Genomic DNA, 25440 nt, shown 5'->3' with positions numbered 1-25440 from the left:
CTGCAGCCAAATTCATCATGGTAAGTGGAACAAATATCCCATAAACAGGATTACAGCTTGCTTCCAGCTGATTTATATAGTAATACAGTAGTTTATGAAATAGCAAGATAACCACATACCATAAATTTTCTAGTACTTCTTACTCCCAAAGACAATGTTCACTGAAGCTTCAAACACAGGTTCAAGTGAAGCCAAATGTCTGTGAAAGAAAAAAAGTCATTTAAAAGCAAATAAAATTTCAGGACCCTCTAAATTTATTATGTCAAAGGGGATGCTACTGAGTCAGTAGCATATTTGCAAATTCTGCTTCTTAGATTACAGCTTAACTCTCTACCCCAGGGTCCTTGTTCTGGACATGACTAGGAGAAACATGAAGAGCTGCAAAGTCATATTGTCATATTTCTTTCTTTTTGAGACAGGGTCTTGCTGTGTTGTTCAGGCTGGATTGGAACTCCTGAGCTCGACCGGGCATAGTGGCTCACACCTGTAATCCCAGCACTTTGGGAGGCTGAGGCGGGTGGATCACTTGAGGTCAGGAAGTCGAGACCAGCCTGACCAACGTGGTGAAACCCCGTCTCTACTAAAAATACAAAAATTAGCCAGGCGTGGTGGCAAGTACCTGTAATCCCAGCTCCTCAGGAGGCTGAGGCAAGAGAATCACTTGAACCTGGGAATTGGAGGTTGCATTGAGCCAAGATCGCGCCATTGCACTCCAGCCAGGGTGACAGAGCAAGACTCGTCTCAAAAAAAAAGAACTCCTGAGCTCAAGTAATCCTCCTGCCTCAGTCTCCCAGAGACCAGATCTCCTCCTTCCCATCACTGATCTCTGTTACAGATTAGCTGCCTCCTTTATTGTCCTGTACCCAACTCAGATCAGATGGCGCAAAGACCTCATGACGGTTGCATCTTCAGTGGGGAAGATTAAATACACCTTTCTTCTTCTTCTTCTTCTTCTTTTTTTTTTTTTTTTTTGAGACAGAGTCTGGCTCTTTTGTCCAGGCTGGAGTGCAGTGGTGTGATCTTGGCTCACTGCAACCTCCGCCTCCCGGGTTCAAGCAATTCTCCTGCCTCAGCCTCCCGAGTAGCTGGGGTTATAGGTGCCTGCCACCACGCCCAGCTAATTTTTGCATTTTTAGTAGAGACAGGGTTTCACCATGTTAGCCATGCTGGTCTTGAACTTCTGACCTCAAGTGATCTGCCCACCTTGGCCTCCCAAAGTGCTAGGATTACAGGCATGAGCCACTGTGCCTGGCCAAATACACCTTTCTTGAAAGAAAAAGACCACCTCGACTAATCAGACCATTGTAACTATGCATTAAAGCCTAAAGATGTTGAAATTCTGGTAAGCTTCCATAAACTTTATCTATATACATGGTCCCAAACTTCTATACTTCAGAACACTGACTTCCATTCTTAGGAATCTGTGCTTCCTGGATGGCTGGACTTAAACCTTGCACTTGAATAAACTCTCCTTAAACTAGATTCTGGCCCTTTTGACTATTTTAGATTGACACCTGTATGCATACATGTAATGAATCAGGCTACATCTGGCTGCTTGGGGGTCTTGGGAAAGGGAGCACAGCAGTGATACATTGTTGAGGTCATGGGGCTGGAGGCAGCATGGAGGATGGATTGAAGAGTCTCTGAAGTCCTGGGGCAGCACCGTGTCAATGGGCTTCTCGGCACTTCCTCCCACAACAGCAGTGCCACACCTAAGCATCTCTCTAATTCAGGGGTCCTCCTGCTCACTGATAAATGTCCTTGAAGCCAGCAGTTAGCAGGCCACAGATATTGCCAGATAGTCTGTGGGGACTCCCCAGGGTCCACATCTCCCCCACCTTTCCCCTCCCATTGTCACTGGTATTCAGTCGATTCCAGCAATTTCTCCATCATGCGAGGCAGGCACAATAGGTGCCCCATTTCTAGGTTCAGCATCTCTTCTCTGTGACTTTCTCCTGACTCCACTTTTGGTTGATAAACTTTGAGGGTCAATAATGCGGTTTGCTATCACCTTCTTCTGCCATAGATGGGCTTTATCTCCAGGTTCGGTCTCAAGAATTGTTTTAGGTCAAAGTGCTCGAGCAGTTGTGAAAGGAAAATCTCTTGGGCCCCCAAAATCACGAAGCTAAAGGGAAAAGTCAAACTGGGAGCTGCTTATGGCAAACCTGCCTCCCTTTCTACTGCAAGTCACCCCTCTGCTCACTGAGATAAATGCATATCTGATTGCCTCCTTTGGAGGGGCTCATCAGAAGCTCAAAAGAATGCGACCACTTGTCTCTTATCTACCCATGACCTGGAAGCCCCCTCCGGCTTTGAGTTCCGCTTTTGCTTTGAGTTGTCCCACCTTTCCGGACCAAACCAATGTTCATCTTACATGTGTTAACTGATGTCTCAGGTCTCCCCAAAGTGTCTAAAACCAAGCTGTGCTCCGACCACCTTGGGCACGTGTTGTCAGGACCTCCTGAGGCCGTGTCACGGGTATGCGTCCTCAACCTTGGCAAAATAAACTTTCTAAATTAACTGAGGCCTGTCTCAAATGGTTGGGGTTCACACAGTCAACCAAGCGCACGTTAGTGGAACTGTCCATCCTGTCCGAGCATTTGTGACTGTGTGAATGGCAGCCTTGTGAGTGAACTTAGTCAGGAAGCCCTGCTTTCTGTTAATGGCAGGATTCCCCCTTCCCCCCAAAAAAGCATTTATATTCACTCTTATTGGAGTGTAAAACTCCCTTCACAAATCGTGGAAAGTAAATGTCAGAAACATTGCTTTTCAAAAGACATTCAGGAAAGGAATGTGGGGAGCAGCTGTGCAGAAATAACAAAATGTTCGTTTTTCTTCCAGACCAGCTTATCTGCAGTGAATTCCTGGCACTGATACAAAGGATTATTAAACCACGCAGAAAACATGGCTCGGGTTCCCAGTATATGTTCCCTTGCATACTAGCATACACCATTCACACCAGTGGCTTTTTCCAACCACAACTAGCTTTGGTCAGCAACATCTCGTGCCTTTCCTCCTGGACGCCTGTTGTGACTCTCTGCAACCATCCTGCCTGTCTAGAAAGGAGCACAGGTGAAGCTGCCTGACTCATCAGCTACACAAACTTGTTCTGACTAAGGTTTTGTTGTTTTTTGGCTTTCAGACAGGGTCTCTCTCTGTCACCCAGGCTGAAGTGCAGTGGTACCATCTTGGCTCACTGCAGCTTCAACCTCCCTGGGCTCAGTGATCCTCCTACCTCAGCCTCCAGAGTAGCTGGGACTACAGGCATGCACCACCATGCTTGGCTAATTTCTGTATTTTTTGCAGAGATGGGGTTTTGCCACGTTGGCCAGACTGGTCTCAAATCCCTGGGCTCAAGCAATCCACTTGCCTTGGCTTCCCAAAGTGCCGGGATTGCAGGCGTGAGCCACCGCGCCTGGTTGAGACTAAGGTTTTCAGAGGATACAAATCCATCAATGTAATTTTCAGCTGTTTCCTGATCAGGAAAGAAGCCTTTCCACCACAGCTATGCAGATTGTTTTACACCATGACACTTCTTGAATATTCATGCTCACCTTTAAAGTTCAGTTCTTCCTGCTGTATTCCAGCTTCTTTCATAACCAACAAACCACTCCTTGGCATACAGTGACTACTTCATTGCCAATTCCATTCCATCCATTCCTGGTCAAGATCTCTCTCCCTACACCACACCCCACTGACCCTGTGTTTTCCATATTTCAATGGCTCTTGGTAATCACAATTATTATAAATTTTCAACTGTTTGTCTTTTTTTTAATAGAGAGAGGATCTTGCTATGTTGGCCAGGTTGGTCTTGAACTCTTGACCTCAAGCAGTCCTCCCACCTCAGCCTCCCAAAGTGCTAGGATTATAAGCATGAGCCACCACGCACAGCCCAACTGCTTGTCTTTTGATGGCTTCCCAACATCACTGATGCTTTCTGCACTATTGACAAAGAGAGTGTTTCCATGTGTCCTTCCCACAGTGAGCACTGGGTACATGTTACCCTTTTTGTATGAATTCACAGTGCAATTAAACCCATAGTCACAAAAAGACAAATGCATTTTAAAAATTAAAACATACACATTGTCAGCAACCAGCAGAGGTGCCTGTAACAGAGGGAGCATTGGGATGCTGCCAACACCTCGGGTCAGGTCAGCTTTTGCAAATTTTGGCACCAAGTTTACAGAAAAAAAAGAAGGCCTTTTCATTTTCACAGCTTTTTGCTTTTTGGAATGCTGATAAGGGCCTGTGGGTCTGTTCCATCATGGAATCAGGGTGAAAAGACAGAATTGGAGTCCTCAAAGCAACCCCAGTCTAGTAGGACAGAGATGTCAACACTGCATTACAGCATCATTCAACAAGGGCAGTTTCTGATGCCTCATGGGCACCTACTAAGTGCCAAGCTTCGTCCACTCCTCAAAGGCAGGTTGGCTGATCCTATTAGCCAATGGAAACCCTGAGTCTAGAGAACTTCATAATGCAGGTCATGCAGCAGGAAGTGGCAAAGCAGGATAGCAGATCCAGGTCTGTTCAACCTTTGCAGGTAAGGAGGGGAAGCTCTGAGAACCCAAAATGCATTGCACATCTGGGAGGGAGATGACTCCGAGGAGGCCTCAAGGGCCAAACTGGAATGCTGGGAAGGAGGGAGTGGGCATGGGCCCTGGAAGAACACACTGTGCACAGGTGGGAGGCTCCCACGACCAAGAGCTGAAAGTTGCCCGGCACATTCCAGGGACTGGGAGCCATGGAGGGCTCCCAGTAAGAAACAGCAGGATTGAATCTGTATTTCCCACAGAGCCCTCTGGCAGAAGGACAAATGGTCACCTAGAAAAGGAGGAAACAGCATAGATACTGCTGTAGTGATCCAGGTACACTCAGGAATGGCCAAGAGGAGGAAAAGGAGCAGACATGGTTGAGAGAAGCCAAGGAATTAGAATGGATGTGAATCAGACAACTTAGGGCAACCAAGGTGGGCTCAGGCTATAGATGACTGGCATTTACTAAATGCTTGAACAGAACGTCAAGAGATGGGAGGAGGAGGATAAAATGAAGTCAGCTGGAGATATGTTGAGCTGAGGTGCCTGACAGACTTCTAAGAGGAGATCTGTCTTCCGAATTTGTGTCTGTGCACCTGCCACAGTATCTGACACATCAGACATGCCCCCCAAAATATAAGATGGACGGACGGACAGATGGATGGATGGATAGATGGATGGATGACTCAGTGGGATGGATGGATGGATGGATGAATGGATGAATAAATGGGTGGGTGAAAGGACAGATGGATGGATGGATGGATGTCTGGGTGAGTGGATGGATGGATGGATGGATGGATGGATGGATGGATGGATGGATGGACTAACAGACAAATGGGTGGATGGCTAGATGAGCAGATTGGTGGGTGAAAGGACAGACATATGAATGAACAGATGAAGGGAGGAATGAATTCTCGACTTTAAATAATGAGATTTAGAAAATATGATTAAGTACAAAGTTTATTCAAGCCCAAAGCTTAAGGATGGCCACCCGGGAGCCTAGATTCAAGTTCCCCTGAATAGATGCTCCAATTAGCAGCAGTGGGTTCTTTTTTTTTTTTTTTTGAGACAGGGTCTCACTCTGTCACCCAGTCTGGAGTGCAGTGGTGTGCTCACAGCTTACTGCAGCCTCAACCTCCCAGATTCAAGCAATCCTCTCTCCTCAGCCTGCCTCAGTAGCTGAGACCACAGGCACATGCCCTTATGCTTGGATAATTTTTTAAAATTTTTTATAAAGACAGGCTCTCACTATGTTGTCTCAAACAAAAACAAAACAAAAAGCCCCATTCTCCTGTCTCTCTGGGCCTGGTAACTTTGGCACACCTCACATAGCTCAGACTGCTCTGTGCTATTTTTTTCCCCATTTCTCCCCTTTTCATCAAGACCTTTCAAAGAAGGCCTCATAGAAAAATGCAAATTGTTTTGGCTCCCTTTATGTTCAGGAGCTTAGTCCTGAGTTGCTAGGAAGGTTAATTATCAGATGGCCTTGTCCCATGTAGGGGAGGGGAGATGTATTAAGCCATTATTGCATTGCTATAAAGAAATAACCAGCTGGCTGCACTGGCTCGTGCCTGTAATCACAACACTTTGGGAGGCCGAGGTGGGCAGATGGCTTGAGCCCAGGAGTTTGAGACCAGCCTGGGCAACATGGCAAAACCTCACCTTTACTACAAATTCAAAAAAAATTAGCCAGGCCTGGTGGTACATGCCTGTAGTCTCAGTCACTTGGGAGGCTGAGGTGGGAGAATCACCTGAGCCTCGGGAGGAGAAGGCTGCCGTGAGCCATGATCGTGCCACTGTACTCTAGCCTGGGTGACAGAGTAAGAACCTATCTTGCATGAAAATAAATAAATAAGTAAATAAATAAATAAATAAATAAAAATAAGAAATACCTGAGATTGGGTAATATATAAGAAAAGAGGTTTAATTGGCACATGGTTCTGCAGGCTTTACAGGAAGCATGGTGCTGGCATCTGTTCAGCTTCTAGGGAGGCCTCAGGAAGCTGACAATCAGGGCAAAAGGTAAAGGGAGAGTGGGCATGTCACAAAGGGAAAGCAGGAACAAGAGAGAAAGAGGGAGAGAGTGGCAGGTGAGGTGCCACACACTTTTAAAAGACCAGATCTCATGAGAACTCACTATCACGAGGACAGCACCAAAGGGAGGGTGCTAAGCCATTCGTGAGAAATCCACCACCGTGAGCCAACCACCTCCCACCAGGCCCCACCTCCAATGTTGGGGATTATATTTCAATATCAGATTTGGGTGAGGACAAATATCCAAATTACATCAGGGAAGGATACCTCTCAGTGAGGAATCTGAAGAAAGCCAAAAGCCAAATTGGGATGGCATCGCAGGGTGGCAAAAACGAGACCTCAGTCATCAATTTATATAACTGCTGTTGCTTGTTGAATCATCTCTAGTCTTCAGAATACCATGAATTTGGTTTTCTTAGGAGAAGTAAAACAATGAGAGATACAGCCGGGCATGGTGGCTCATGCCTGCAATCCCAGCACTTTGGGAGGCTGAGGCAGGTGGATCACTTGAGGTCAGGAGTTTGAGAGCAGCCTGGCCAACATGGTGAAACCCCGTCTCTACTAAAAATACAAAAAATTAGCCGGGCATGGTGGCGAGCACCTGTAATCCCAGCTACTCTGGAGGCTGAGGCAGGAGAATCGCTTGAACCCAGGAGGCAGAGGTTGCAGTGAGCTAAGATCAAGCCATTGCACTCCAGCCTGGGCAACAAGAGTGAAACTCCATCTCAAAAAAAAAAAAAAAAAGAGAGAGAGAGAGAGATACATAGTAGAAATATAATGCACATAAGAATTATAATCAAAAAGAAATGTGTATGCCAGAACAGAAAAAAACAATTCAATTTATGAGTGAACTAAAAACATCGTAAGGAAAATTAAAACCCAGCCCTTCTTTAAAGACTTGTTGTAGCCAGGAAATAATGAAGGATTGCAGGAAAATAACAAAAACTCAGAAACAATCATCAGGGCTGGAATCTATTAATAGGTATAAAATCGTTTTCTTCTGAAACATAATTTTTCTCTCTCAGATTCCCCATTTCTACCAAAGATAAATCTTAGTGGGACCAAGTTACTTGTAAAATAAGTTTTAGCATTGTACTCAGCTTCATTATTTGCATAAAGTGGAACAAGAATCATGACTGATCATAAAGGTTCTTTTCAAGTTGGCTTTGAAGGAATTTTCATAGAGAATTTCAGATTAGACTTTTTAATCTGAGGCTTTAAAAAGCCAAAGATTCATCTTCAGATTGTGCCTGTAACACCTGCATGAACTGGGTGAGTTCCTCTTTTCTCAAGGCCCCAAAATATTTGAGGTTCTTGGGCCTGTCAGAAAGGGACATTATTTACTTACCTCAAGATCAGGAAGCTTGTAAGGGAACTGTATAGATAAGGTACATGGCCACTCTTTCCAGGTAGCTTTTTATTGGCTCTATAAAGCCAACCTGAATTCCTCAGAGCAGTCTGGTCATATCTGAAAATATGCCATTCCAGTCAAAGCCTTGCTAGAATAACCAGTGTCTTCAATTGTGTTCTGTTAACAAAGGAAAAAATTTTTTTACTAAAATTATGCAAATAATTATATTACAATAAAATAAGAATACTCATTCATAGTTTCTGAATTCTGGAGAAATCAGGTAGAAAGAAAGATAAATGCTTCAATTTTGCTCACAAAAATATATTTTACCCAATTGCTATAAGCTCTAAACAGATTTTTTTTTTTTAAAGTTTTTGGCCACGTACTGTGGCTCACGCCTGTAATCCCAGCACTTTGGGAGGCCAAGGAGGGTGGATCACTTGAGGTCAGGAGTTCGAGACCAGCCTGGCCAACATGGTGAAACCCCGTCTCTACTAAAGGCATGGTGGCGCACACCTATAATCCCAGCTACGCAGGAGGCTGAGGCAGAAGAATCGCTTGAACCCAGGAGGCGGAGGTTGCAGTGAGCCGAGATTGCACCACTGCACTACAGCTTGGGCAACAAGAGCGAAACTCCATCTCAAAAAAAAAAAACAAAAGTTTTCTTAACTCTCGAAAACAAAACAAAAAGAGTTAGCAATGTTTCAACAAAAAAGTCATAAAAATAATTTCAGTCCGGTGTAATTAATTATTGTAATGCCTGATGCTGGGTTAGAAATCTTCATGAATGCATCAGTTTTTCATTAGCGTTGTGGAAGTTTTTACCTAGTCCAATGGTATGATCTCTAAGTTTATTAGAAACCTGTATTCAAGAGTACTTCTCAGTGTCCTTTCCATGAATTTCCTTGAAGAAAAGATAAACTTTGGACTGTAGCTGATTGTAAACCACTTTTTTTCTTTTCTTTTTTTTTTTTTTTTGAGATAGAGTCTCCCTCTGTTTCCCAGGCTGGAGTGCAGCAGTGTGATCTCAGCTCACTGCAATCTCCACCTCCAGGGTTCAAGCGATTCTCCTGCCTCAGCCTCCCAAGTAGCTGGGACCACAGCTGTGAATCCATCTGGTCCTGGACTTTTTTTGGTTGGTAGGCTATTAATTATTGCCTCAATTTCAGAGCCTGTTATTGGTCTATTCAGGGATTCAACTTCTTCCTGGTGTAGTCTTGGGAGGGTGTATGTGTCCAGGAATTTATCTATTTCTGCTAGATTTTCTAGTTTTATTGTGTAGAGGTGTTCATAGTATTCTCTGATGGTAGTTTGTATTTCTGTGGGATCGGTGGTGATATCCCCTTTATCATCTTTTATTGCGTCTATCTGATTCTTCTCTCTTTTCTTCTTTATTAGTCTTGCTAGCGGTCTATCAATTTTGTTGATCTATTCAAAAAACCAGCTCCTGGATTCATTGATTTTTTGAAGGGTTTTTTGTGTCTCTATCTCCTTCAGTTCTGCTCTGATCTTAGTTATTTCTTGCCTTCTGCTAGCTTTTAAATGTGTTTGCTCTTGCTTCTCTAGTTCTTTTAGTTGTGATGTTAGGGTGTCAATTTTAGAACTTTCCTGCTTTCTCTTGTGGGTATTTAGTGCTGTCCAGCTTTGTTCCATTGCTGGTGAGGAGCTGCATTCCTTTGGAGGGGGAGAGGCGCTCTGATTTTTAGAATCTTCAGCTTTTCTGCTCTGTTTTTTCCCCATCTTTGTGGTTTTATCTACCTTTGGTCTTTGATGATGGTGATGTACAGATGGGGTTTTGGTGTGGATGTCCTTTCTGTTTGTTAGTTTCCCTTCTAACAGTCAGGACCCTCAGCTGCAAGTCTGTTGGAGTTTGCTGGAGGTCCACTCCAGATCCTGTTTGCCTGGGTATCAGCAGCGGAGGCTGCAGAACAGTGGATATTGCTGAACAGCAAATGTTGCTGCCTGATCGTTCCTCTGGAAGCTTCGTCTCAGAGGGGTACCCGGCCGTGTGAGGTGTCAGTCTGCCCCTTCTGGAGGGTGCCTCCCAGTTAGGCTACTTGGGGGTCAGGGACCCACTTGAGGAGGCAGTCTGTCCGTTCTCAGATCTCAAACTCCGTGCTGGGAGAACCACTGCTCTCTCCCATTCTGGCTAAATGACTTATTTTACACAGACCTGTGATCCTATTTTGATATCAAATGTTTTCTTTTTTCCTTTTTTTTTTTTTAGATGGAATCTCGCTCTGTCACCCAGTCTGGAGTGTAGTGGTGTGATCTCAGCTCACTACAACCTCCGCCTCCTGGATTCAAATGATTCTCCTACCTCAGCCACCCAACTAGCTGGGATTACAGGTGTGCACCACCACACCTGGGTAATTTTTGTATTTTTAGTAGAGATAGGGTTTTGCCACGTTGGTCAGGCTGGTCTCGAACTCATGACCTCAGGTGATCCACCCACCTCCGCCTCCCAAAGTGCTGTGATTATAGGCGTGAGCCACTGTGTCTGGCCATATTTTGATATCAAATGTTTTAAACCTTTGATATTTGACATACTTCCCAAAATCAATTTTTTTTTTTTTTGAGATAGGGTCTCACTCTTTTACTCAGGCTGGAGTGGCACAGTCATGGCTCACTGTAACCTCTCCCTCCTGGGCTCAAGCAGTACTCCCACCTCAGCCTCTAGAGCAGCTGAGACTACAGATGCACGCCACCACACTCGGCTTAATTTTTAAATTCTTTTTTTAGAGATGAGGCTTGATCATATTGTCCAGGCTGGTCTTGAACTCCTGGGCTCAAGCGATCTGCCTTCCTTGGCTTCCCAATGTGCTGGGATTACCAGTGTGAGCCACTGTACCCAGCCAAAAATCAAATTTCAAATTCTAAAATTAAGTCTTTTTGACCTGAACTAATGTGGACATAACCTGGACATAACAAATAGAAACTCCTGGAAATCCAAATAGTAGGCTTACTCGGTATGTTAGAATCATACAGGAAGCATTGTCAAATAAACAATAGCGTTTAACTTTCTTTGAGTTATATGTGTATCACACAAGTATAAATGTGTGATTAATATTTGTTCCAAAATCATATGAGATTTCTAAAATTTTGATATGTCCTGGTATATGTTATCAGTCATAATTATGATTATGATGTTACATTGTTAGATGCCACAGAAATAACCAATTTTCCTTGTCACAGGCATCTTTAACTATGGCTACTATAAGTCTTTTGTCATCCATAGACAATTACTGTTTTACTTTGATTCTTTTCGAAAAGTGGTTTACGGCCTGGCATGGTGGCTCACACCTGTAATCCCAGCACTTTGGGAGGCCGAGGCTGGTAGATCACCTGAGGTCAGGAGTTTGAGGCCAGCCTGGCCAACATGGTGAAACCCGGTCTCTACTAAAAATACAAAAATCAGCTGGATGTGGTGGTGGGCACCTGTAGTCCCAGCTGAATGCTACCAGAGGTACAAGGAGGAGCTGGTACCATTCCTTCTGAAACTATTCCAATCAACAGAAAAAGAGGGAGTCCTCCCTAACTCATTTTATGAGGCCAGCATCATCCTGATACCAAAGGCTGGCAGAGACACAACAAAAAAAGAGAATTTTAGACTAATATCCCTGATGAACATTGATGCAAAAATCCTCAGTAAAATACTGCCAAACCGAATCCAGCAGCACATCAAAAAGCTTATCCACCATGATGAAGTGGGCTTCATCCCTGGGATGCAAGGCTGGTTCAATATACGCAAATCAATAAACATATAATGTTTATTGATTTAACATTATATGTTAAATCAGCATATAAACAGAACTAAAGATGAAAACCACATGATTATCTCAATAGATGCAGAAAAGGCCTTGACAAAATTCAACAGCCCTTCATGCTAAAAACTCTCAATAAATTAGGTATTGATGGGACATATCTCAAAATAATAAGAGCTATTTATGACAAACCCACAGCCAATACCATACTGAATGGGCAAAAACTGGAAGCATTCCCTTTGAAAACTGGCACAAGACAGGGATGCCCTCTCTCACCACTCCTATTCAATGTAGTGTTGGAAGTTCTGGCCAGGGCAATCAGGCAGGAGAAAGAAATAAAGGGTATTCAATTAGGAAAAGAGGAAGTCAAATTGTCCCTGTTTGCAGATGGCATGATTGTATATTTAGAAAACCCCATTGTCTCAGCCCAAAATCTCCTTAAGCTGATAAGCAACTTCAGCAAATTCTCAGGATACAAAATCAATGTGCAAAAATCACAAGCATTCTTGTACACCAATAACAGACAGAGAGCCAAATCATGAGTGAACTCCCATTCACAATTGCTTCAAAGAGAATAAAATACCTAGGAATCCAACTTACAAGAGATGTGAAGGACCTCTTCAAGGAGAACTACAAACCACTGCTCAAAGAAATAAAAGAGGATACAAACAAATGGAAGAACATTCCATGCTCATGGATACGAAGAATCAATATTGTGAAAATGGCCATACTGCCCAAGGTAATTTATAGATTCAATGCCATCCCCATCAAGCTACCAATGACTTTCTTCACAGAATTGGAAAAAACTACTTTAAAGTTTATGGAACCAAAAAAGAGCCCACATTGCCAAGACAACCCTAAGCCAAAAGAACAAAGCTGGAGGCATCACACTACCTGACTTCAAACTATACTACAAGGCTGCAGTAACGAAAACAGCATGGTACTGGTACCAAAACAGAGATATAGACAAATGGAACAGAACAGAGCCCTCAGAAACAATACCACACATCTACAACCATCTGATGTTCGACAAACCTGACAAAAACAAGAAATGGGGAAAGGATTCCCTATTTAATAAATGGTGCTGGGAAAACTCGCTAGCCATATGTAGAAAGCTGAAACTGGATCCCTTCCTTACACCTTATACAAAAATTAATTTGAGATGGATTAAAGACTTAAATGTTAGACCTAAAACCATAAAAACCCTAGAAGAAAACCTAGGCAATACCATTCAGGACATAGGCATGGGCAAGGACTTCATGTCTAAAACACCAAAAGCAATGGCAACAAAAGCCAAAATTGACAAATGGGATCTAATTAAACTAAAGAGCTTCTGCACAGCAAAAGAAACTACCATCAGAGTGAACAGGCAACCTACAGAATGGGAGAAAATTTTTGCAATCTACTCATCTGACAAAGGGCTAATATCCAGAATCTACAAAGAACTCAAACAAACTTACAAGAAAAAAACAAACAACCCCATCAAAAAGTGGGCAAAGGATATGAACAGACACTTCTCAAAAGAAGACATTTATGCAGCCAACAGACACATGAAAAAATGCTCATCATCACTGGCCATCAGAGAAATACAAATCAAAACCACAATGAGATACCATCTCACACCAGTTAGAATGGTGATCATTAAAAAGTCAGGAAACAACAGGTGCTGGAGAGGATGTGGAGAAATAGGAACACTTTTACACTGTTGGTGGGACTGTAAACTAGTTCAACCATTGTGGAAGACAGTCTGGCGATTCCTCAAGGATCTAGAACTAGAAATACCATTTGACCCAGCCATCTCATTACTGGGTATATACCCAAAGGATTATAAATCAGGCTGCTATAAAGACACATGCATACGCATGTTTATTGCGGCACTATTCACAATAGCAAAGACTTGTGTCTAAATGTCAATCAATGATAGACTGGATTAAGAAAATGTGGCACATACACACCATGGAATACTCCGCAGCCATAAAAAAGGATAAGTTCATGTCCTTTGTAGGGACATGGATGAAGCTGGAAACCATCATTCTCAGCAAACTATCACAAGGACAAAAAACCAAACACCGCATGTTCTCATTCACAGGGGGGAATTGAACAATGAGAACACGTGGACACAGGAAGGGGAACATCACACACCGGGGCCTGTTGTGGGGTGAGGGGAGTAGGGAGGGATAGCATTAGGAGATATACCTAATGTAAATGACGAGTTAATGGGTGCAGCACACCAACATGGCACATGTATACATATGTAACAAACCTGCACATTGTGCACATGTACCCTAGAACTTAAAGTATAATAAAAAAAAAATAAAGATTTCAAAGAGCAACTCTTTTACTCTAAAATAGAGCAGAGACTCAGTTCCCAATCAAGAGACATAATAAAGATAGCATGAGGCAAATTCTCCCAGCCCCCTTTTTTTTGCAGTTTATTCAAAAGGTAAACAAATCTTTTACTTTTTTTTTTTTTAGATAGAGTCTCGCTCTGTTGCCCAGATTGGAGTGCAGTGGCACAATTTCAGCTCTCTGCAACCTCCACCTCCCGAGTTCAAGCGATTTTCCTGCCTCAGCCTCCCAAGTAGCTGAGATTACAGGCATGTACCACCACACCTGGCTAATTTTTGTATTTTTAGTAGAGACAGGGTTTCACCATGTTGGTCAGGCTGGTCTTGAACTCCTGACCTCAAGTGATCCACCCACCTTGGCCTCCCAGTGTGCTGGGATTACAGGCATAAGCCACCACACCCAGCTTACTATCTCTTCTTAACACAACATGAAATTCTTATTCAACGGAGAAAACAAAATTTAACTTTTATATTAGTGTATTATCAATCGTTCATTCTCAGGCAGCTTTGACCATACAAAGTAAGATTCCCAAAAACCTTTTATAAACTCTTACAATTTTCTTTTTCCTAATTTTAAAAATAACAGTGATAGGGTCTCACTATCCTACCCAGGCTGGTCTCAATCTCATGGCCTCAAAGTGCTAGAATTACAAGGATGAACAACCATGCCCGGCCCAACTCTTACAATTTTCTATTAAAGAGCGCACCAATACTCCAAGAAAACCTACTGTTCAGACACAGGGGCCCAGACTCTGGCCTAGCATCACTGTGCTTTTTTTTTTAGACTCAGTCTCCCTCTGTCACCCAGGCTGGAGTGCAGTAGCGCGATCTCGGCTCACTGCAAGCTCCGCCTCCCAGGTTCACGCTATTCTCCTGCCTCAGTCTCCTGAGTAGCTGTGACTACAGGCGCCTGCCACCACGCCTGGCTAATTTTTCTTTGTATTTTTAGTAGAGACGGGGTTTCGCCATGTTAGCCAGGATGATCTCGATCTCCTGACCTCATGATCCACCCACCTTCGCCTCCCAAAGTGCTGGGATTACAGGTGCGAGCCACCGCACCCAGCCAAGCAGTCCCTTCTTTAAGCCAATTAATTATAGCTTTTTCACATATTTTGGTAGTGAAATATCACATACACATGACACATATAAACATATAGACATACAGACAGAAGCAGATCTTATAGTTTTTATAAAGAATCTTCTCTCCAATTCCCCATTTCTACCAAAGAGAAATCTTAGCAAGACCAACTAACTTGTAAAGTAAGTTTTAGCATTATACTTAACCTGATTATGCTCTCAAATAGTTTTTATTTCCCCCTTTTACATGATCCCTAAGCAACGGTTAGCTAGGCAACACTAAATTGGCACTTCTAAAGGGATGACTGAGGTGAAACAAAGTAGAAAAAATTCACATCTCAAAAGCACAGAGCTGAATTCAAACCAAGGAAGAAGGGTGTAGGTAAAAGCCTAGTTGTGGGCGGCAAACCACCTACGTGCCGAGGCAAGAGACCAAGGGCACGAGCTTTTCCAGTATAATAAAATATACAAAACAACAAGAGTTATACTAGATCTAGATCATAGACATGATTATATATGAAAATCATTAATCGTTAGTTTGTAGCAATTCTCTTTATTCCAATATTACAATAATCCTCGCTCTACAATCATAACCTAGGAAAAACCAGGCCATACAGACATAGGAGCTGAGGGGACATAGTGAGAAGTGACCAGAAGACAAGCGTGCGAGCCTTCTGTTATGCCTGGACAGGGCCACCAGAGGGCTCCTTGGTCTAGCGGTGACGCCAGCGTCTGGGAAGACACCTGTTGTCAAGCGGACCATGGTCTAGCAGTAGCGTCAGTGTCAAGGAAAAACACCGGCTACTTAGCAGACCGGGAAAGGGAGTCTCCCTTTCCCCATGGGAGCTCAGAGAAGACTCTACTCCTCCATCTCTTGTGGAGGGCCTCAGGCCCATCTTCAGTTATCCGAAGGCATACCATCTCCCTGTGATGCTGTGCTTCAGTGGTCACACTCCTAGTCCGCCTTCATGTTCCATCCTGAACACCTGGCTCTGCCTTCTAGATAGCAGTAGCAAATTAGTGAAAGTACTAAAAGTCTCTGATATGCAGAAATAATGACACAAGCTGTCTCTCTCTCTCCCCCTCTCTGCCTTGGCTGCCAGGCAGGGAAGGGCCCCCTGTCCAGTGGATACGTGACCCACGCGACCTTACCTATCATTGGAGATGACTCACACTCTTTACCCTGCCCCTTTTGCTTTGTATCCAATAAATAACAACACAGCCAGACATTCAGGGCCATTACCGGTCTCCGCATCTTGGTGTTAGTGGTCCCCCAGGCCCACCTGTCTTTTCATTTATCTCTTTGTCTTGTGTCTTTATTTCTACAATCTCTCGTCTCTGCACATGGGGAGAAAAACCCACCGATCCTGTGGGGCTGGTCCCTACACCTAGTGAAGACGAGGTTGCCAGGAAAAGTATTTCCACCGAAGGTAAGGTCTGTGATGTAAACTCTAAGACAGTGTCTTCAGCCAATGTCTTCCCCATCTTCAGTTTCTAGCAGTTTGGGTGCAGGGAGGGAGACGCCCTTACAAATGGAGATTTCCTTCATATATATAAATTTTTTTTACAAAGAGTTTCAAAATAGCCAGCTAAATGCTAGAAAGCCATATTTTGGAGATCAAAGTTACACAAGGGTCTGCATTAGTCAGGTTTCTCCAGAGGGGCAGAACTAATAGAATAGACATATATATGAAAGGGAGTATATTAGGGAGAACTGGTTCACACCATCACAGGGTGGAGTCCCATGATACACCGTCTGCAAGCTGCAGAAGAAGGAAGCCAGGAGTGGCTCAGTCGGAGTCCAAAAGCCTCAAAAGTAGGGAAGCCAACAGTGCAGGCTTCAATCTGTGGCTGAAGGCCCGAGAGTCCCAAGCAAACCACTGGCTTAAGTCCAAGAGTCCAAAGGCCAAAGAACCTGGAGTCTGATGTCCAAGGGCAGGGGGAACGGAGGAGGCATCCAGCACAGGAGAAAGATGAAAGTGAAACTGCCTCTGCAAAAATGACAACTGAGGAAATGATGACAGTGAAAGAGATCAGACCTACCCGACTCCATCTTGCTTCTAACCTTTAGGCTGTCTTTGTTCATGCCTGGGCACAGGCCAACTAACCTTGGGAAGGAATTTAGCTTATAGTTTGACTCTGAAACAAAATTGATAATAGCCATTTCCCAGAAAGATCCCCTTTTTGCCTAAGAACCAGTCTGCCTTTGTAGGAGTAACAAATTAGCTACAAGATTAGAAATTTTAAGGCCCAAGGTGGCTGCCTTCACGTTAGTACCCGTGTGAAGTCGACAGGGACGGTTCCTGTTGTCTTCTTGAGGGCCACATCTGGTCCTCATTCTTGGGCTTATTTGGTGTGCTGTTGAAGGGGCAGACTAGAGAAATGGCAGGGAGCCTCTTATGTGGGGCAGGTAGGCGCCTGTGGGACTAGGTGTGGCATGCAGAAGCTTCTCTCTTGGTGTTCCTAGATTGATCGGTATAAGGCTCCTACCCCCCAAAGTAGTTGATCCTTGGAATGAGAGGATGGCCATGTTCAGAGTGTATGACAACATCAGGATCCTGGGAAACTTTGAAAAGCACCCCAAAAACTGATCAGGGACCCCATATGGCTTCGAGATTGGAAGGGGAATGAATTGCAATGCTGTATGCTAAAGAAGAAAATGGTTGGAAATAGAATGTTTGCCGATGAGCTGCACAACCTCAATAAACGCATCAGCTATCTCTACAAACACTTTAACTGACATGGGAAATATCGATAGAAGAGAAAGCTGAGAACTTCAGAAGAGGCTCATCTGTCACCCTGGAGAAGGGAAGCTGTACTTTTCCTTATGAGGAAACGGCTTTGTATGCTCTCTGTAATAAAATGGGGCTTCTTTGAAAAAAAAAAAAAAGAAATTTTGATTTAAAGGTCATCCAGCCTCTGGCTGTGAGTCCAAACCTCCCGAAATTGCTCCTGGGGATAACATCACCATTGTAATCCAAAGATCAGTGCTTGAGGTATTTATTCTGCAAGACCCTGTACTCTATGGATCAGCTGATACCACATAGACCGGCTATCTGGCTCAGCCAGTTCTGCCATCGTACCCAGGAACAGAAGACAGCAAGGAAACCTCACTTTGACCTCCCTGTGATTCCATCTCCAGCCGGATCAATCAGCACTCCTACTTCCTGAGCCGCCAAATTATCTTTAAAAACTCTGATCCGCAAATTCTTGGGATGTCTAATTTGAGTAATAATAAAACTCCAGTCGCCCGCACAGCTAGCTCTGTGTAAATTACTCGTTCTGCATTGCAATTCCCCTGTCCCGATAAATCCGCTCCATCTAGGCAGCCGGCAAGGTGAACTCACTGGGTGGCTACAAAAGCCAGAAGACTCAGCAAGCCAGCTTCTCCCACCCTCCTCCACCTGCTTTGTTCCAGCCACACTGTCAGCCAATCGGATGGTGCCCACCCGCATTGAGGGTGGGTCTTCCTCTCTCAGTCCACTGACTCCAATGTCAATTTCCTTTGGCAACACCCTCACAACACACCCAAGAACAATACTTTACCATCCTTCAATCCAATCAGGTTGACAACTAATATTAACCATCACAGGGTCTTTTCAACTTAGCTTGTTTCTCTATTAGATTACTGACTTCAGGGTGAAGCCCTTTAATGAATAGGGCAAAGGAGGCATTCTCTATGCCTGGAATCAGCATGGATACCTCTGAAAAGAAGCAAGCCTACTTTACCTGCCTGAGGGCCTACTTTTAACTTTTTATAAACACTTTATCCAACTTATTACATATAAAAAAAGAAAAAACTTGGCCGGGTGCGGTGGCTCATGTCTGTAATCCCAGCACTTTGGGAGGCCAAGGTGGGTGGATCACCTGAGATCAGGAGTTCAAGACCAGCCTGGCCAACATGGTGAAACTTTGTCTCTACTAAAAATACAAAATTAGCCAGGTGTGGTGGTGCATGCATGTAATCCCAGCTACTTGGGAGGCTGAGGCAGGAGGACCGCTTGAACCTGGCAGGTGGAAGTTGCAGTGAGCCGAGATCAGGCCATTACACTCCAGCCTGGGCAATGAGAGTGAAACTCCATCTCAAAAAAAAAAAAAAAGACGAAATGGACATTTTCAAGTTACTCACAAAACCAGTGAGACTTAACCAAGGTAAATTAGCCAGGTGTGGTGGCATGCACCTGTCATCCCAGCTACTCGGGAGGCTAAGGCAGGAGAATTGCTTCAACCCAGGAGACAGAGGTTGCAGTGAGCCAAGATCGCACCACTGCACTCCAGCTTGGGTGACACAGCGAGACTCCATCTCAAAAACAAAGATTTAACCAAGGTAATGGCATAACGAAGGTCATGACTTAACCAAGGCTGAACCAAGCATCTCCAAAGAAATGCAAAGCAGTCTTCCTAAGTGTCAGAACCACTCTAAAGACAGCTCAGAAAAAGAAATCTTGCTGCTCACACCTGTAATCCCAGCACTTTGGGAAGCTGAGGCGGGTGGATCACTTGACGTCAGGGGTTCGAGACCAGCCTGACCAACACGGTGAAACCCCATCTCTACTAAAAATACAAAAATTAGCCAGGCATGGTGGTGAGCACCTGTAATCCCACCTACTTGGGAGGCTGAGGCAGAAGAATTGACTGAACCTGAGAGGTGGAGGTTGCAGTGAGCTTAGACCGTGCCATTGCACTCCAGCCTAGGTGACGAGAGCGAAACTCCATCTCAAAAAAAAAAAAAAAAAAAAAAAAAAGAAGGCCGGGCACGGTGGCTCACACCTGTAATCCCAGCACTTTGGGAGGCCGAGGCAGGCGGATCACCTGAGGTCAGGAGTTCAAGACCAGCCTGGCCAACATGGTGAAACCCTGTCTGTACTAAAAATACAAAAAATTAGCTGGGCATGGTGGTGGGCACCTATAATCCCAGCTACTCGGGAGGCTGAGGCAGGAGAATTGCTGGAACCTGGAAGGTGGAGGCTGCACTGAGCCGAGATCATGCCACTGCACTCCAGCATGGGCAACACAGCAAGACTCCGTCTCAAAAAAAAAAAAAAATAGGACTGGAAATTGAACCCAGGCTGCAAACATAGCTTCATGTTTGCAGAGACTCATAGCCTCTGGCCCACAGGCTGGAGCACTGACAAACCCTGCAGGGGCTCCAGAGCAGGCAGTTTGAGCATTTAAAGGGTTTTAACTTGTTTCAGATCTGATCTCAGCTGAACTAATTTCCTGGATGTTAGCATTTTATTTTTTTAATTTCCCTCCCTCCTTCCCTCCCTTCCTTTCTCTTTTTCTTTTTCTTTTTGGCAGCATCTCGCTCTGTCGCCCAGGCTGGAGTGCAGTGGCACCATCTCAGCTTACTGCAACCTCCACCTACTGGGTTCAAGCGATTCTCCTGCCTCAGCCTCCCGAGTAGCTGGGAATACAGGTACATGCCACCACATGTGTTTTTAGTAGAGATGGGGTTTCACCATGTTGGCCAGACTGGTCTTGAACTCCTGACCTCATGTGATCCACCAGCCTTGGCCTCCCAAAATGTTGGGATTACAGGCTTGAGCTAACATTTCTTTTCTGGCCTATTTCTTTTATTTTTTATTTTTGTTGTTGTTGTTGTTGTTTTGGGTTTTTTTGAGACGCAGTTTCCTTCTTGTCGCCCAGGCTGGAGTGCGATAGCGCCGTCTCGGCTCACTGCGACCTCTGCCTCCCGGATTCAAGTGATTCTCCTGCCTCAGTCTCCCAAGTAGCTGGGATTACAGGAGCCTGCAACCACTCCCCGCTAATCTTTTTTTATTTTTAGTAGAGACGGGTTTTCACCCTGTTGGCCAGGCTGGTCTCGAACTCCTGACCTCAGGTGATCTGCCCGATTTGGCCTCCCAAAGTGCTGGGATTACAGGTGTGAGCCACCGTGACCAGTCTGTTCCAAATTTAAATATACTTTCCCCTTTTTGAGAGAAGGAAATGTGTGCATTGTGGAATTCCAAAAACACTGCTTAAGAGATGTATGGGAGCTGAGGGAACAGGCAGAAAGAGATGAGTTTAGATCATCCCAGAGGCAGAAGGAGAAGCAGCAGCTGGAAACAAACAGGAGAAAGCTTCCATGGTCTTTTTGTTTGTTTTTGTTTTTGTTTTGAGACAGAGTCTCACTCTGTCACCCAGGCTGGAGTACAGTGGCGCCATCTCGGCTCACTGCAACCTCCGCTTCCTGGGTTTCATGCGATTCTCTGCCTCAGCCTCCCAAGTAGCTGGGATTATAGGCGCCCGCCACCATGCCCAGCTAATTTTTGTATTTTTAATAGAGATGGGGTTTCACCATCTTGGCCAGGCTGGTCTTGAACTCCTGACCTCGTGATCCACCCGCCTTGGCCTCCCAAAGTGCTGGGATTACAGGTGTGAGCCACCTCACCCAGCCTGAAACTACTTCTAAATTGTAAAAAGAACTGTGGACGGCTGGGCGTGGTGGCTCACACCTGTAATCCCAGCACTTTGGGAGGCCAAGGCTGGTGGATCACCTGAGATCAGAAGTTCGAGACCAGCCTGGCCTACATGGTGAAACCCTGTCTCTACTAAAAACACAAAACATTAGCCAGGCATGGTGGTGGGTGTCTGTAATCCCGGCTACTGGGAGGCTGAGGCAGAAGAATCGCTTGAACCCGGGAGAGGGAGGTTGCAACAAGCTGAGATTGTGCCACTGCACTCTAGCCTGGGCAACAAGAATGAAACTCTGTCTCAAAAAAAAAAAATTGCCAGGCAAGGTGGGGGATGCCTGTAATCCTAGCTCAGAAGAATCGTTTGAACCTGGGAGGCAGAGGTTGCAGTGAGCCAAGATCACGCCAATGCACTCCAGCCTGGGTAACAGAGCAAGACTCTGTCTCAAAACAAACAAACAAAAGAAATAGTTTCAGATAATCTTGTTTTCTTCTTGCAAAGAAATGACTTCATCAGAACTTCTTTTAGAAGCTTCTAAGTATCATTGAAAAATAGCTCTCAGTTTTTAAATTTTAGATGCAGATTTTTCCTATTGAGTGCATAAACTAGTTATTTTAAAGGCACCCCATTTTAGCTATTATAGTCTGGGGTCTTCATGGGTTAAGTGAGACCATGTTTCTAGATACTGACAGAAGGTGGCACCATAAGCATTGTCCACGAATCCAGCTGCCGTCTCTGCAGATGGATGTCTCCTTTAGAAGCACAAGTGCCCATAATTTAGATTTTCCTTCTGAATGACCAAAAATGCCTAAGGGGAGGAATTTTGGTCACTAAAGAAGAAAGTGGCCAAGCGCAGTGACTCACGCCTGTAATCCCAGCACTTTGGGAGGCCGAGGCAGGGGGATCACGAGGTCAGGAGTTCAAGATCAGCTTGGCCAAGATGGTGAAACCCCAACTCTACTAAAAATACAAAAAATTAGCAGGGCATGGTGGCAGGCGCCTCTAATCCCAGCTACTTAGGAGGCTGAGGCAGAGAACTGCCTGAACTCAGGAGGCAGAGGTTGCAGTGAGCCAAGATCATGCCACTGCACTCCAGCCTGGGCGACAGAGCGAGACTCTGTCTCAAAAAAAAAAAAAAAAAGAAGAAGAAGAAGAATGTTTAGATTTGTCAGTTGAACCAAGTTTCAGAATATGGCCAGTTTTAAAGATGACACTTTCTCCTTGACCAAATTTCAAATGAGAGAAAAGGCTGCAAACTGTAAAAAGACAAGCAAAACCTCAGACAGAAGTGAAAATCACAAATCTGCAGTCAACAGAATCTCTAGAGAATAAAAATGGAAACTCCTACCTTTCAGTGGAGCTTCAGTTCTAACCCTATCAAATTATTAGTGTGTAAGTCTCAATCTTCGACTAAGCTGGGAGGATTCAGATCCCAAGACTGGCCTTACCAGAGACCCCTACCAGCACCAGTGAGGTCGAGTAAACAACAGTCGTTTGTGCTGGTACCAAGGCTCCAACTATTGATGCCACTACTTAGTGGCAATCCCTGAAGGCCTGCTTCAGGTCCTATCTGGGTTGCCAAAATGTCAACCTCAAATAATGAAATTCAGGAAATATGATTAAGTATAGAGTTTATTTGAGCCCAAAGCTTGAGGATGGCTCCCTGGGCACATGCCCCTAGGTTGCCCTGAACATATGTTCCCATTAGCAGCAGTTACAGTGGGGTTTTAAGGAAAAGGAAGAGGCAGTCCCTAAGTTGTTAGCAAGAATTTGCATTAAAATAACAGAAGGTGCTGATTGGCTATGCATCGTTCTTAGCATCACTAATTCCATGTGAACAAGAAGATAATGGGTGAGGCAGCCTGTCAGGAGAAAAATTCCATCAAACAATTGCCCTGGACAGTTGCTTCTATGGTGGAAGAGGCGCTGAATGAAGTCCCACACTCCGGCCTCTCTGGGCCTGATCATTCTGCACACCTCACAGAGCTCAGACTGCCCTATTTTTCTTTTCTCAGGAAAAATGGGTGGATGGTACTGGTGGCCCTGGTCTGATCATCTACCCTGGTTCTAGTAACCAGATTAATTCCTTGTAATAGAGCTGTGGATTTCAGTTCAGTTCCCACGCACAGACCTTACCTCTGCTTTCTCCGACCACTTCTCCCCCACCCCAGGTACTTCACAGCTGAGAGCCTCTTGCCAGCTTCCAACTCTCCAGCAGTCTTTGTTCCCAGACCGTGTCCTGAGGCTGCACTTTCTGGACATGCCCACCTGCTGGACTGGCATCTGTCTTGTCACTTCTCTGGCCTCACCTCTGCGAAAGGAACACAAAAGTCAGGACCCCAGTTCACTCTGTCAAAAGGAAAAGAATGAGCTGAAAGCTGAGTCATGTAAGCAGCTGCCTTTCCTTTCGTTCCTAAGCAGACGGCTACAGATAGAAGGTTCAACATCCGCTTCTCTTATGTAAAGTGCTGATTTGCTGAGGAGTGAGCTGTACACAGTCGACTGTTCCCGGCCTGCTGCTTTTCTCTTGCAACGTGTGGATTACCACACTGTTCCGCTTTCCCCTCCAGCCCACTTTTCCCCTTTAAATACTGAAGCCCTCAAAGTCATCTTTGGAGAAAAGCACAGACCACAGACTGTTTCTGTGATACCGTGTTTTTTTTCCTCCCAGGCATTGTCCTTAACCTTGGCAAAATAAACTTCTAAACTGATTGAGCCCTGTCTCAAGATACTTTTTGGTTTAAACCTCCGAGGCCCTACTGTTTCTAATACAGGTTTCCAGTTTGCTCATCTTTCCCAGGTAGGAAGATGCTCTGTTGCCAAGAGAAATGCAATTCTAACACGCAAATCCGCCCAAACACTAGAGCTCAGCATTCAGCTCTAGCCGAGCTAAGAGGATCCCATGGTCCTGCCCCACAGTCTGGGGCTCATCTTGTGGAGGAGGTAAGTAAAATAGGCCCTGTCTCTCTGACTTCTACCTAATCAGAGTTGATAGTTGCGTTGGAAATTAGGTAAATCGCAGGTGAGTTGATGAATGTGGGAAACCAGATGAAAATGGCTGCTTGATGGGGTTAAAACGCAGGAGAGAGGAATAGAACCCTTCCCACGGAATGGTTCCAGCCTTGTGACATGAGGAGACTGAAAGGGTATCCCAGAGGCAGGTCACTGGCCTTCCAGCTCCACCTGTGGGTGGCCTTGGCCAGGCAACTGCAAGACTGCAGGGCCCCGGGGAGGTCGCACCTGGCAAGCGCCGAGGGAGGGTAAAGCGGAGAGGGGTGAGAGAAAAGAAAAACAACACAGAGCGTCCGAGCTATGTGAGGCGTGCGAGGTTAATCCGGCCCGGAGAGACAGGTCTATGGGGCTTCAGCGGTCCCCACCCATGCCTGGCAATTGTTTAAAGGCACTATTGCTCCGGACCCGCTGCCTTCACCCATGAACTTCCTTTCCTGGAATTATGATATAAAGAACAACGTACAGCCAATTAATAGCTTGTTATTTTCATGTAAATTCTTGGTGAGCTATTTAAGAACTGCCCCCCTCTTAAGCTTTATAAACCCACTTGTCACTGTTGCAAATCCTATGTTCAGGGCAGCTTGAAGCTATGCTCCCGGGTTGCAATCTTCAAACTTGGCCCAAATAACCTCTCTACTTATATCAAGTTTGCCTCAGCTTTTTTTTTCTTCTAGGTCGACGGTTCCCGCCCCGCAAGGGTGCAGGGAAGGGGACGCCCGCACTTCCTAGTGCTCCCTTAGCTGGGGTCGAGCTGAGCGCCCCCCACCGAGCCCCAGGCGGCTCTGTGGAGAAGCCCCTCGGCCCCGGGTTCGGTCTGCACTGCCAGCCCCCAGTCCCCGGCGCGCAGGATCCAGCAGGGACAGCGCCGGGCGGGCGAGAAGGCGAGAGAGCTAGGGCCGGGC

General features: G+C 45.1%; 1 protein-coding gene and 1 pseudogene across 2 annotated transcripts in view; one reads left to right on the top strand and one right to left on the bottom strand.

The window, feature by feature from the left end:
* CRYAA (crystallin alpha A) overlaps positions 1–25399 on the bottom strand; it is a 63758-nt gene extending 38359 nt beyond the window's left edge. Inside the window, exons 1-4 of one of the 2 annotated variants that reach the window (XM_063803499.1) lie at positions 25086–25399; positions 23663–23837; positions 7918–8097; positions 120–199 (exon numbers count right to left, since the gene is read on the bottom strand). The gene's annotated coding sequence lies outside the window, so the exon portion shown is untranslated. Of the gene's footprint in view, positions 1–119; positions 200–7917; positions 8098–23662; positions 23956–25085 lie in introns of those variants that run through there. The other variant, XM_514927.8, reaches the window with a different exon arrangement.
* LOC129138304 (large ribosomal subunit protein mL51-like) lies at positions 17492–19847 on the top strand (annotated as a pseudogene).
* Positions 25400–25440: the final 41 nt, after the last annotated feature.

This window comes from Pan troglodytes, chromosome 22 (assembly GCF_028858775.2).
Source record: "Pan troglodytes isolate AG18354 chromosome 22, NHGRI_mPanTro3-v2.0_pri, whole genome shotgun sequence".
Lineage (NCBI taxonomy): Eukaryota > Metazoa > Chordata > Mammalia > Primates > Hominidae > Pan > Pan troglodytes.
The sequence above is the reverse complement of the archived record's forward strand: the minus strand, read 5'-3'. Positions and strand labels throughout refer to the sequence as shown.